At 38.6% G+C, this 13,310-nt stretch overlaps 1 pseudogene; it reads right to left on the minus strand.

Annotated features, from left to right (window-relative positions):
• Nucleotides 1-4,455: 4,455 nt before the first annotated feature.
• On the minus strand, nucleotides 4,456-5,704 carry LOC136538466 (putative F-box/LRR-repeat protein At3g28410; annotated as a pseudogene).
• Between the last annotated feature and the right edge of the window lie 7,606 nt (nucleotides 5,705-13,310).

Genomic DNA, 13,310 nt, shown 5'->3' on the forward strand with positions numbered 1-13,310 from the left:
ATAAATATAAATATCATAATAAATGATAAATATAATAATTATGGATCTTCGAGGCCTTGACTCATTTCTTAAGAAGTAGAGGTTTTCACCATCAAGTTTTTGCCGTAATTTTGATTAGAATAAAATCTATTTTATTATGACTTGGTTCAGTCCCACTTATCAAATTAAATTAAACGGAAGCTGAAATCTTGAGCAAGTTGTTGTGTGTACTCCATTATCTATATGTATCGATACCTTAATATTAAAGGTGTAAGATTTCTGCCCAAATTTTCGTCTTGCTCCACATTCATCTCTCACCATCCGCAATCCGAAATCAACTAGATTTCCTCCGGTCCCCCAAATCTATACCAAGGATTTCCCAAATCGGCAAGCAAGGTGCAAGGGACCAAACCGAGACTAAATCAAAACCACCACGTCGATCCAAATCCAAACCAAAATCAGACTAACTCTAGAAAGACAATAACTTATAAAATCAAATCAATAAATTTGTTGTTTCTTCTGCCGACGACCACAACAATCACCAAAAATCAACAAAAATCAGTTCCATATACGAATCGGCCAAAAAGGAAATCAGAGAAAGAATTGAATCGTGGAAAATCAGAGAAGAATCGAGGAGGACATTAGATGGGGTCGTGCCTCCAGACCGCCTGGGGCGCCCACGCTGCTGCCTCCGCGGCCAGGGTGCCCACGCCGTCGACACCCCCCCCTCCCCCTGCACGGCTAGGTGCGCCCACGCCGCTGGTGACGTCTGAGGCAGCGCGCCGTTGCCGGGATGTCCTCTAGAGCGCATGTCTTTTTCCATAAAACTTTGATTGTTTTCTTCCATTGCAACGCATGAGTATGTTTTGCTAGTTTACTAAAAATATGCTAACATATCTGTTCAGACACATGTTTTCTCGGCAAAGTGTATTTTTTCTGTTAGTAGTTGAAAATTAACCTTCGCTGCTAATAGATAGAGAGTACAACTCGACTTTTATCTATGATTTTGCCTATCTTACTCAAGAAAAATGAAGAGCAAAATTGACACATTGATCTTGGAAAGTTGTAAGTATGTGGGCACGCATATATATTGCTTAGATATAGCTAGCTCACTGCACTTTCTGGAACCTGTAACATATATAGTTCTTTTCTTATTAGGAACCATCCAAATATCTAAGGCCCCTTTCATTTCGGAGAAATTAAAATTTACATAATGGATTAGGCTATTTGGCTTGAAATTTGATATTCCATAACTTTCCCAAGCTAACAAATAAGCATATCTCAAATTGATAGGGTGCGAGATAAAAATGGATTCTATATATCACTATGCTATAATTCTAAACTTATAGCACTCTTCAACTTATATTCCATACACAACTATATTAGCTTAATTAATCTATGCATAAATTGTAATTATTAGAATGAATTCAATTTCAAAGATCCAAACGGACCCTAATGGTTTTTCAAGCAAGGTATAACGGCGGCCAAGAGGCAGCGGCGCGGCCACTAGGAGGTGCAAGGCCAGGAGGAGGAGGCGCATCCCCGAGCGATGACCATGAACTCGCCGTTAGTGGACGTACTCACGGTGGAGGTCCATGTGCAATGGGTCGAGTAGGCCGCACTAGCCGTCCTCGCCGTGCAGGCGGTGCCGCGCCGCCCACAATGTTGTTGTGCAGTTGCTAAAGAGGTGAAGAGCCTGTCGAGGCCGACGAGGACTTGCTCAGGTTCCAGCGCACGCCCGCGTAAAAAGGAAGTGAGGCAGAAAGCTATGGACGAAGAGTCAGGGGCAAAAATATCATTTATAGCTGTTCTCTCACCTCTGAGCGATAAATGAATATTTTAATATGTTCAGTGTCCTCCACGAAATTTGATGCAAATAGAGTATCCACCAGCAAATCGATTTATTTTCGATATCCGCTGACAAAGCAACCTCACTTTCAGTGTCTAGTAACAAATTTTGCCATAATTATATGGCTATGGCATGAATTGCCATCGAAACGAGTAAATAAAAACATGTACATAGAGAGGTAGCAGTGGCATAATTGTCTGGCGAGCAGTACTCGTTGAAGGGAAGGAGCATGATTCGTTCTCTGAGAAAATGTAACCGCTCAATTTCAAGGAAAATATGTGCAAAAGTAATTTATTTGAATTCCTTACATTCATTCAAATCTACTACTCCTTCCATTCAAAATTGTAAGTTGATTTGACTTTTAAAGATACATAGGCCCTGTTCGCTTATGCTGAAATTTGGCTTATGCTAAAATGTTGCGAGAGGAAAACACTGTTTCATGGCTGAAAAGTAGCTCAAACGAACAAGGCCATAAGTTGTTTTTAGCTTTTCAGGATACATAGCTTGTATTATGTATCAAGACAAAGACATAAAGGTCCGTTTGGATGTAGATATTGGGAGAACTGAGGGCCTGTTTGGTGCGGCTCCCGCACAGCTCCGGCTCTGGCTCCGGCAGCGGAGCCACACCAAACATTGCTGAGAGGAGGAGCCCTTCTGGCCAAAAACAGGTGAAGAGGAGCCATTTTATGGTACGGCATGCGGAGCCATGAAACGGGGCTTCGACGCTCCGGCTCCGGCTCTGGTAGAGGAGCACGTGGAGCATAGCCCGGCCAAACGGCCCCTGAAATTGAATTGGCTTCAATATCAAAACAGCCATGGTATTGAAATGGACACGATTCGAATACTATTGTTTAGATGACCACTGAATTAGCTTTTGAAATCTTAGGAAGTAGCTCAAATTCGATTTCTATTTAGATGCAAAAGCATAGAATTGAAATGCTAGGGAAGCTTGACCCCATCCCATCCCGTTCCACCATCGGAGGACGGAGCCACCGGTAGGCCGCGTCGTCACGCAAGGTGATGCCGCTGCTTCCACCGCCTTCGGCCCCCGGTGGCCTGGGACACCCGCCCGCTCGCCTAGGACACCAGCACCACACAGGAGCCCTCCCGCAGACCCACAGCTCACGCATCTGACCTCTGCGGCGCACGATTCGAAGGTTGCGACGGCGTCGGCGACAGAGGGGAAAGGAGGGGCAGGTGCATCTTCTACAGAAGGGGGCGAAGGGTGCGAGGACTAGAGCCGGCACGCATCTGACCTCGCGCTGTCGGTCATGGGCAAGACGAGCTCACGCCACCACCCGCATCACGCGCGCTCGTGCCGCTGCCCGCCCTGCCTCACGCACACTCGGGGAGTGGGCATCGAGGATGAGTTAATTCCACCCAATACAGAGGGGCAGAGCTTCGTATTGGATACGAGGGAGCACAGGCTGTGAATACCGGTTGGCATTGAGGATGAATAGCAATTCCGAATTCCAAACCATCGGAGATAAAGGGCGTACCCAGTGCAGAGAGCTCCCGCTCTGTGCGGGGTCTGGGGAAGGGTGTTAGTGGCAAGCCTTACCCTCGCCTGTGCAATGCGAGGAGACTGCGACTCGAACCCGGGACCTTCCGGTCACAGGCGGTAAGACTCTGCCGCTTGCACCAGGCCCGCCCTTCCCAAACCATCGGAGATAGCCAATGCCAATTTCAGTTCTGAGCCCTGAATATCTGCATCAAAACAGGCTATAATATATATTTAAGTACATAGCAAAAACTAGAAAAGTCAAAACGACTTATCATTTAGAAAAGATAGATTAATTCTCTGTGGATCCCATACAAAGAAACTCTCTAGATTGTATGAATATTTCTGCTGTTTGGTGGGTTTCATATCCTCCAACTTGAAAATTATAAACCCACTCACTATTTGAAGCTCCAAATGGGCCCAATCGGCTCCTAGCTTTGAGCTAGACCGTTTGTTCCTTGTGCCATCGCGTTAAACTGCACCGCAGCCCAAACCGTGATTCATCGACAGGTCCAACAAACCAACAAACGTAGGTTATAGTTTATATCCTATAATAAGCTAAATTATAAATAGCCTGTTGCGCTGCCAAGCACAATTAAAGAACATTTAAAACAAAGTGATATTTTCAAACTAGCTCTACTCTCATCACGCGACAAAACAATGATGAGACTCAAATTTCAAAAAATAGAAAACCCTTCAATACGATGTTGGATGAAGATAATTTTTATATGTAAATTATAGAACTCGATGAGATCTACAACTTTATAGTTTTAATTTTTTTCATTTGACGACATTAAGATGCTCGAAAAAATAATATAAAATTTTAGCACCATATTTTGTCGCGTGATGAGACTCAAATTTCAAAAAATATAAAACCCTTCAATACCATGTCGGATGAAGATAATTTTTATATATAAATTGTAGACCTCGGTGAGATATACAACTTTTTAGTTTTGAGTTTTTTCATTTAAGGACGTTAAGATGCTCGAAAAATAATATAAAATTTCGACGCCTCTCGAAAATATCAAAAGTTACTGTTCACCCACAGATCCGCCCAGAAGGTTCAAAGTTGAACGGTTTTAAGAGTTGGAGGACCAAAGTTATCCGGTCTTATAGTTTGAGGTTGAAATCCGGACTTTGGTGAAAGTTGGAGGGTATAAATTAGACTTTACCCTTTAAATTATTGACTGCTAAAATCTTGACAGTACATGCTGGCGTTGTCGAGATGACCCGGAATTCCTTTATGCGGCACGGCTGCATGAAACATGCGTCAGCACAGTTATAAAATTCGATATTTTCAAGTTTTTTCTGCACATAGAAAAGCAACTTAGAACCTGTAGGCAAGAGGTAGAAAACCAAGAGGTACCTCAATAATCGTTGAGCCAAAAGCGAGACTGGAAGAGTCGTCAGCATAACTTAGGCAACCTAAGGTCTCCAGATTAGGTGCTGAAATAACTGATACTCAGCAGTCGCATGCTCCATAGTGGTGATCGAAGATACAGAATCCTTTTAAGACAAGGTGCATCCTCGACAATGAATTCTTCTAAGTAGGCATTTGTTCGGTCATACGCAGCACTCACCCCAATGCTTGTAAGGCTAGCTGAGTTGATCCTGACACAGCGGCAGCCAAAGAATCTGCGAAGCAGCAAGCACTCGAGGACGGGAGAAGGAGCAATGATGCTATGCAGGGAATCCTCCGAAATGATGACTCGTTGAAGTGCCAGCTTCTTGAGCCGGGGGAACTGAAGCGCCTGGGTGATATCGTCAGAGAGGTGGCATTGGCTGAAAGTGGCGACGCAAAGGGACGACGAGAACCGGAAGGTTGATGCCGGCTGAGGTGTCAGTTTCAACACATCATCGGTCGCAAAGCAGTCAATCTCCTAGAGGTTGTCGAGGGCGGGGGATCGGAGCCAAGCATCCATGATGGCGGGGTGGTACTGTAGGTGTTGTGCGGGGAAGCGAAAGCGGCGACCGGGGCCCCGGTGGGCGGAGAGGATACGGGAGACGACATCGATGGTGAGGAATTCACCGCCGTCGAGGTCGAGGTTGAGAGGGGCTGAGCGCCAGAGATGGCGCCACCGGGTGGCGGGGATTTGGGTGCGGGCGGCATCCTTGGTGGGGAGGAGAGAGATGACCTCACCCATAATGGCGTCCGGGAGGCGGCTGATTCGGTCGACCCCATCTTCTTCCTCTCCGCCGACTCCAGGCGGAGGATCTTGGATGTAGGGTTCGTCTCCTCCTGCTCCCGGAGGACAAGAATCAGGCGCGCTCGTTGCTGGTAGCAGCGAGATGTTTGCTTCGCCCTCCTGTTCCGGGCTCACGGGTGCCTCCGGCTTCCTTCTCTTGGCACGGCAAGGCGCCGCCTGCGTCTCCATGGCCGCCGGCCGGTGGGTTGATTGGGGGAAGGGGAAATGGAAACACGACGGCTGGCTGAAGGTGCGTGGTGGTTAGTTTGGGTGCGTCTAGATAGAGGTAGTTTGGGGGGCTCCTACGGTCCGGCCGTTCGGACGAGGTTCTCCCGCCGGCCGCAGCGCGCGGGAAATAATTTTCGCGGCAGTGCGCGCGGGCGGGAACGGGGAGCTGCTATGCTCGCGTCGGTCGGGAATTATGAGCGCGTACGGGCAGACTAACGGGGCGTTAATGTAGTACGGCGCCGTGATACATGGGCTCTGTACGTGAACCAGATACATGAGCTAGCTTGCGTCTTTTCTTCATTTTCACAAGTACATACACGTACATAGTTTCTGCTTTCTTTTCTTTGCTAGCACAAATGAACGACAGCTAATAAACCAACTAGCTTATGATCCTTGTATATTAGCAAGCTATATCATTGAGTGAAGACTTTAAACCGTATACTCGACTCATGTATACGTCGAGTATGCAATTTTAGGGAAAAATACATGGACGCCATATATACAAGCTGTCCGGCATGATGAACCAAACTAGGAGTAACTGTTAGCTTGCTTCTTTTATACTCCTCCGTCCATAAAAGAATGTAATTCTCGTTTTTCGAGTTTAAACTTTGACTAAATTTATATAAAAAAATGCAAACATTTATGATACAAAGTAAGTACAATTAGATTAGTTATAGAATATATTTTTATAATAAATTTATTTGAAAACATAAGTGCTAATAATATTTGCTATAAATTTGGTTAAACTTGAGCTTCTTTGACCGTCATGCATCTCATAATTGCATTCTTTTATGGACGGAGGTAGTATATTTATTAATTAGCGCGCCCATGAAGATGCATGCATGCTTCTTTAGTGGCATATATACAATACGAGCCCATGCACATATGAACACGTTACATATGGTTACATTTATTTTGAATATTTTGTACAAAATCTCATCAAACAATAATATTGTTTTAGACAAAATATATTATGTGACATATCATGGAATATGGAAAAATATATGTAAGAGATAAAACAAATAAAAAAGATAGTAATCAAAAGTAATAGATAAATATAAGGAAGGAAAAAACTAAAACACCAAAGAACACCACATAGAAATAGAAACTACTTAAACAACCTAAATATGCCATAAAACATTTCACGGATACTATGTGGATACTCCAAGATAATCGTGAAACATCTCATTTATTTGATGTGAACATTCTAAAAACATCACAGAACATGATATGTATACCATGTGAACATAAAAAATCATCATAGAACATCCTAAACATCATCAAAATACATTGTAAAACATCATATGTATATTACATGAACATCACAAAACATCACATGTATATGTGAAAAGCGCAAAACACATCATTGATCATCACATGTATGCTACATGAACATCATAAAATACATCACAGAATATCAAATATATATTACGTGAACATCACAAAATCAATTATAGAACATCATATGTATACTACGTAAACATCACTGAATATATCATAGAACATCGTATATATCATAGGACATTGTATATATACTACATGAGCATCACATGTATATAACACAAACATCACAAAATACTAACAAAACATCACATGTATATAACACGAACATCACAAAAAATACTAACAAAACATCACATGTATAATACCTGAACTTAAAAAATATCATAGAACATCATATGTATACTACATGAACATGCAAAAATACATTATAGACCATCACATGTATGTTATGTGAACATCACAAAAATATATCATAAAATACATCATAGAATATCACATGTATAACACATGAACATCACATTTATATTAATCATAGAACATCACATGTATAGTACATGAACATCACATGTATAGTACATGAACATCACAAGATACATCATAGAATATCACATATACACTACGTGAACATCACAAAAACATCATAAAACTTCATATTTATACTACGTGAATATCATAAAACATATCATAGAACATCACATATATACTACACGAACATCGCACTTATCTTATATAATATAGAAAACAAAAAATAAAATAAAGTAATTAATTAGAGTAAATAACTTAGTAAAAAATTCACATAGAAACATGAATAACAAATAAAAAATATATAGAAAAAATAAACCAATGAATAACTTAAATAAGGAAGAAAAAAGGAAATTTTAAAAATTATATGATATATGTATCTTATGTAACATATAAAATGAAAAATTTTAAAATAAAAAACAAAAATAGTTCATATAGTAATTAAAAAAGAAACAATTGGAAAAATATAAAAGAAAAGAAAAATAAATAGAAATCGAAAAAACAAAAGATTAATAAAATGAAAGAGAAGGAAAAACCACATGAGAAAGAAAAGGAAAAGAAATATAATAAAGGAAAGAAAAAAAGATAAACATACCAACCTATGGGTGAACATAGAAAACAAAAATGGAATCAAAAAATAATTAGAGTAGAAGAAAAAAGAAATAAAATAAATATAAAATAAAATGATGATAATAATAATAATAATAATAATAATAATAATAATAATAATAATAATAATAATAATAATAATAATAATAATAATAATCACATAAAGCAAAAAAGTAGAGAAAATAAAAAAATTAATGAAGCAAAAAAGAAAAGAAAAGAAAAGAAAAAGAAAAAAGAAAAGAAAAGAAAAGAAAAAGAAAAAAGAAAAGAAATGAGAAGAAACGAGAAGAATAAGGAAATATAAATAAATAAAAAAGGAAAACTAAAATAAGTCTATGTATATAGACACATACACGCTCTTGTGTGTTCACAGTACAGGCTAAGCAAGCAAACTTCCTCGCTCGCTGGCTTGTACACGAAAGAGATAGAAAAATGACAACTCTTACGGCCCAAGCGGCCCATATACGTAGCTGCGACGTGCAAACAAGAGCGCGGGAGGCAGCGACGTGTGAATGAGAGCGCGGGTAGGCAGCGTTCGACGTGAGATTCGGGTCCGACCGTTGGGACTCGAAGATTTCCGCGGGAACGGAGAGCTACGGTGGCCAGGGCACGCACGGATCTAAATTAATTAGCGTAGATAATGAAGCCATAAATAATTAGCGCACATAAGGGCCCACCTAAGCACGAACTAAAAAAGTCATAACTATCAAACTAAACATCCAAATTAAACTACGAATTTATGATTACACCATCAGGTTTTTTTTGTACTAAATCCTTCAAAACAAGATCTCACATAGATATATTTAGATAAATTTTTATTAACGAACATTTATCTTTCAAAGATAGAACATTTTCTATTATTGAGTAGAGATGGTGTTCTAGGTTCAGAGAATAATGTTCCATCTTCGTAAGAGAAATGTTCTCGGTTTAGAACAACATTATTCTAGTTTTAAGTGCATAATATTAGTATTATAATATACATAAAACAAATAAATAAATACAGACTAGAGCAAAGCATAAGGAAAAAATAAAAAAGTAATATAGAAAAAATTAAAAAAATATCACATGGATACTTTTCAAACATCTAAAAAAGACTATAGAATATCACATGTATATTAAGTGGACGTCACTAAATACACCATAGAACATCACTAAATATATTATCGAACATCACATATATATTACGTGAACATTACTAAATACATCATAGAACATCACATGTATACTTTGTGAAAATCACAAAAAAATATCATAAAACATCACATATATACTATGAGAACATCAAATGTATATTACGCAAACATCGCAAAATACATCATAAAATATTACATGCATACTACGTGAACATAAAAAAATATCATAGAACTTTACATGTATACTACATGAACATCACATATATACTACACGAACATCATAAAAATACATCATAAAATATCACATGTATACTACATGAACACCACAAAAAGCCAACATAGAACATGACACGATATACCATGTAAACATCATAAAAAATATCATAGAACATCACATATATACTAGAACATAGCATCTCTTGAAAAAATAGAAAATAAAAATTAAACATGAAAAAATATTTAAGTAAGGTAAAATAGAAAAATAAAAAATAAAAAATCTATAGAAAACATAAAAGAGCAAAGGAAAAAAGAAAGAAATACAAAAAGAATAAAACATAAAAATAAAAATAAAATAAAGCAAACATAATAATTAATTATAAAAATATATAAAAAAAGAAAAGAATAATAAAAACCACATGAAACAAAAAAAATAGCAAAAATAAAAAATATTGAGGAAAATAAAAAGAACATCTCATAGATATTATTTGAATAAACTAAACATCTTACGAGTACTATGCGAATATTAAAAAATAATCATGAAACATCCCTTATATAATACATGAATATCTAGGACATCATAGAATAACATAGATATGACCCGAACATCACATATATCTCATCGAATATAAAAAAAAGTAGAACATGAATAATGAGAAAATATATTTTATTACAGTAACACAAACAAGGAGAAAAATAAAATAAAAGGAATAAAGGAGATAAAAGTAAAAGATCAATAGAAAAGGGAAATGAAAATGAAATAGAAGAAAAAAGAAAGAACATAAAAATAAACTCAGCGCGAGTGTGGCCAGTAGCTCCAGTCTCTAGACACGAAGTACTAACTCTATAGCCCATATTATAATCAGAAAAGTAAAACATAAAATGCATAGTAAGATAAAAAAATAAATATTAAAAAAGATAAAGAAAATAAAAAGATGAAAAAACCACACAAAAAGAAAAAGAGGAATAAGAACGGAAAAAAAGATAAACATACCAACCTGGGAGTCAAAATAAAAACAAAAATAGAATAAATAGATTAAACAAGAAATAAAAGAAAGACAAAATAAAATAAGCATAAAAAAGGAAATATAAGAAAACAGAAAAGAAATACAAGAAAAAAAAGAAAAGAAACACGTAGCTGGTCTTCCAGAGGCTAGAGCGCATGCGTTGTTCGCTCCACTTATCGTTATTGGGCAAAAAAAAAAGTATAGAAAACAGCCCAGCCAGTCAAGTAATGAAGTAACGAAAGAAACAGAAAAAAACCAGCAATCTACCCAGCCGATATCTGGCTTGGCGCGCAGTTCCCCTCCCGCGCTCGTCGGCGCGCGTTCCCTCAGGGCGGGATGATTTCCCTAGTTTGGGTGCGTGCAGCATCCAGAGGCCTCCCGTTGCCGGCCCATGGGCCCAGGCCATCTACGTTAGGCTTCGCAACCAAGTTAAATTTTCGAATTTGCTAAAAAAAATTAAATTCTCGAACGAAATTTCTATTGGTCTGTCGGCTGTTTGTACTTCATCATCAGTCGATTATTATTTTTTGTTGTGGGCTGGCTTTTCGCTGTGGCCTGTGTTGTCGTTCGGCCCACCACCTATTGCAAACGAACAGGAACAGCGAGGTGTGTTTGGCTGTTTGCCCGTCGGCACCAATCGAGCAAAATCGTGACGGTATCGGGTTTAAAACTTTAAATCGAACAACCCGTATCCTCTTATCTCGAGGGATTTGTTGTGAGTCATTAAAAAATATCGTAATTTCCTTTGAGTCACTGAAAAAGTTCGGTGGACTTCAGCACCATTGTTTTTTTAAGCCTCCATAACACCGTCGTCAAATTGAACTCTAACGGTGTTAAACTACATGTGTGAAAAGTCAAAAATACCTTTAGGTTTAAATATGTCATTAATTTTTTTTTAGTATCTTAACGACTTTAAATGGAAAAAGTCAAAACTAGAAAGTTGTAGATCTCGTCGAGATATACAATTTTTATATAAAAATCATCTTTATTTAATGCCGCAAAAAAATATAATTTTTCTAAGATAGATTAATCATATCAAATCATATCTTTTTTTGCGGAATTAAATAAAAATAAATTTTATATAAAAATTATAGATCTCAACGAGATCTGTAACTTTTTAGTTTTGAGTTTTTTCATTGAAGTCGCTAAGATGCTGATTCCTTCATAGTGTTTTGATTTATAGTGGACAACGGTAGAACAAGGATACCAGGTCTTGAGTTTTTTTTTTGTCTACTAGTTATGTATATTGCTGCAATAGCAAAATTGAATTCAAATAGTTTTTGGTTCAGTTAAGTTTTCATTTCAGTTATTTATTATCATGAGACTTTAGTTGTGTGAGGTTTTCAGTATTAAAGTTCTTTCAGCTTCAGTATATTCATTTTCAGTTTTATTATGTTAGTTTAGTGCCTTCAGTTTCAATCTTATTATGACTACACATATCTGCCACCATATAAGCAGATATGTTGAGTTTTAGTTTCAGTTTCAGTTTCAGTCACACAAGGTTTGTGTGTTTCAGTTTTGCATGTTGCATGCAGTAAATAAATTTTAGAGATCCTAAAAATTTAGTTATAGCAAAGCAGCGTGCTTTCAGTTTCAAATATATTATGATTGTGCACATATCTGCCACCAAATAAGCAGATATGTTGAGTTTCAGCTTCAGTAACACAAGGTTTGGGGGTTACAGTTATGCATGTTGCATGCAGTAAATAAAGTTTAGAGCTCCTGAAATTTAGTTAGAGAAACCAGTACGCTAAAAATAAATTTCAATTGCAAAATAATTACTTTGGTTCATTTTTTTTACGACATAAACACTGCCTCAAGTCTAATACCTTGGACTAAGAGCAGCATTAAGTGTTGCGCCCCTGCATCGTCCTACTTTATCTGTGATTAGCTCTAGTATTCCTGTTTGTGATGAAATCCAAAAATGGGCATTCCATTTCTTCTACAATTTTCTAGGAACTTTATGAGATCAAAGCATTGCAATTTCACATGCTCCAGTTTATCCTTACATAAATTTGTCGTGTTTAAACATTTTTTGGCTTTTAATGTTTGCATAATCAGAAATTTATTTATTGGTGTGATGATGCATCAAGCTATGTATTCTAGCAGCTTCCTCGATGCAGGAAGTTGGCACCTGTACCTATAGGGTGTTCGGCTTTATCCCATAATCGGATGCAGAATCATTTGTCTTTGTCTGTGTTCACTTTCTTGGACGATCCATCAGTCATTGGTATAGTTCTGCACTTGAATTCCTATCTGAAGAAGAAGGCTGCTGTTATGGTGGGCCAAGTGTACGGAAACGCGCCAACAGTGGCTAGGGGGCAGCTTCAGTTGGATTGGATCAGCTTCAGTCGGTTAGATCACAGGAGCTTTGCATGGAGTTTGTTGCAAGTCTGTTAGCTGCATGTTTAGTTTGTTATGCATGTTTAGTTTGTTATCCCTAAATTAGTGGCATGCTTGTAATCAGCCTATAAGGCAAACCATTTGATTAATGAAGAGTAACCTGGGATTGAGACTCACCGTCTCCCTTGGGTGCCCAGCCATAGCACTGTTCACCGTCCCCTCCTTGTCGCTCAGAGTCCAGGCGCCGGCCATGGCGCCGCCTGACCGCCGCCGAGGAGTCAAGCCACGGCCAGCCACCTCCCACTCTTACCCCCTGCGCAGGCGTAACAATCTGGTATCAGACTTCATGGCTTCCTCAGGACTGTCTGCCGCCGCCATTACGCCCACCACCGTCGCCGCTGCCCCCCCCCCCCCACCACAGACGTTGCCGCCATCGCGCTCACCACCGCTCCC

Source organism: Miscanthus floridulus, chromosome 2, assembly GCF_019320115.1.
Source record: "Miscanthus floridulus cultivar M001 chromosome 2, ASM1932011v1, whole genome shotgun sequence".
Taxonomy (NCBI): Eukaryota; Viridiplantae; Streptophyta; class Magnoliopsida; order Poales; family Poaceae; genus Miscanthus; species Miscanthus floridulus.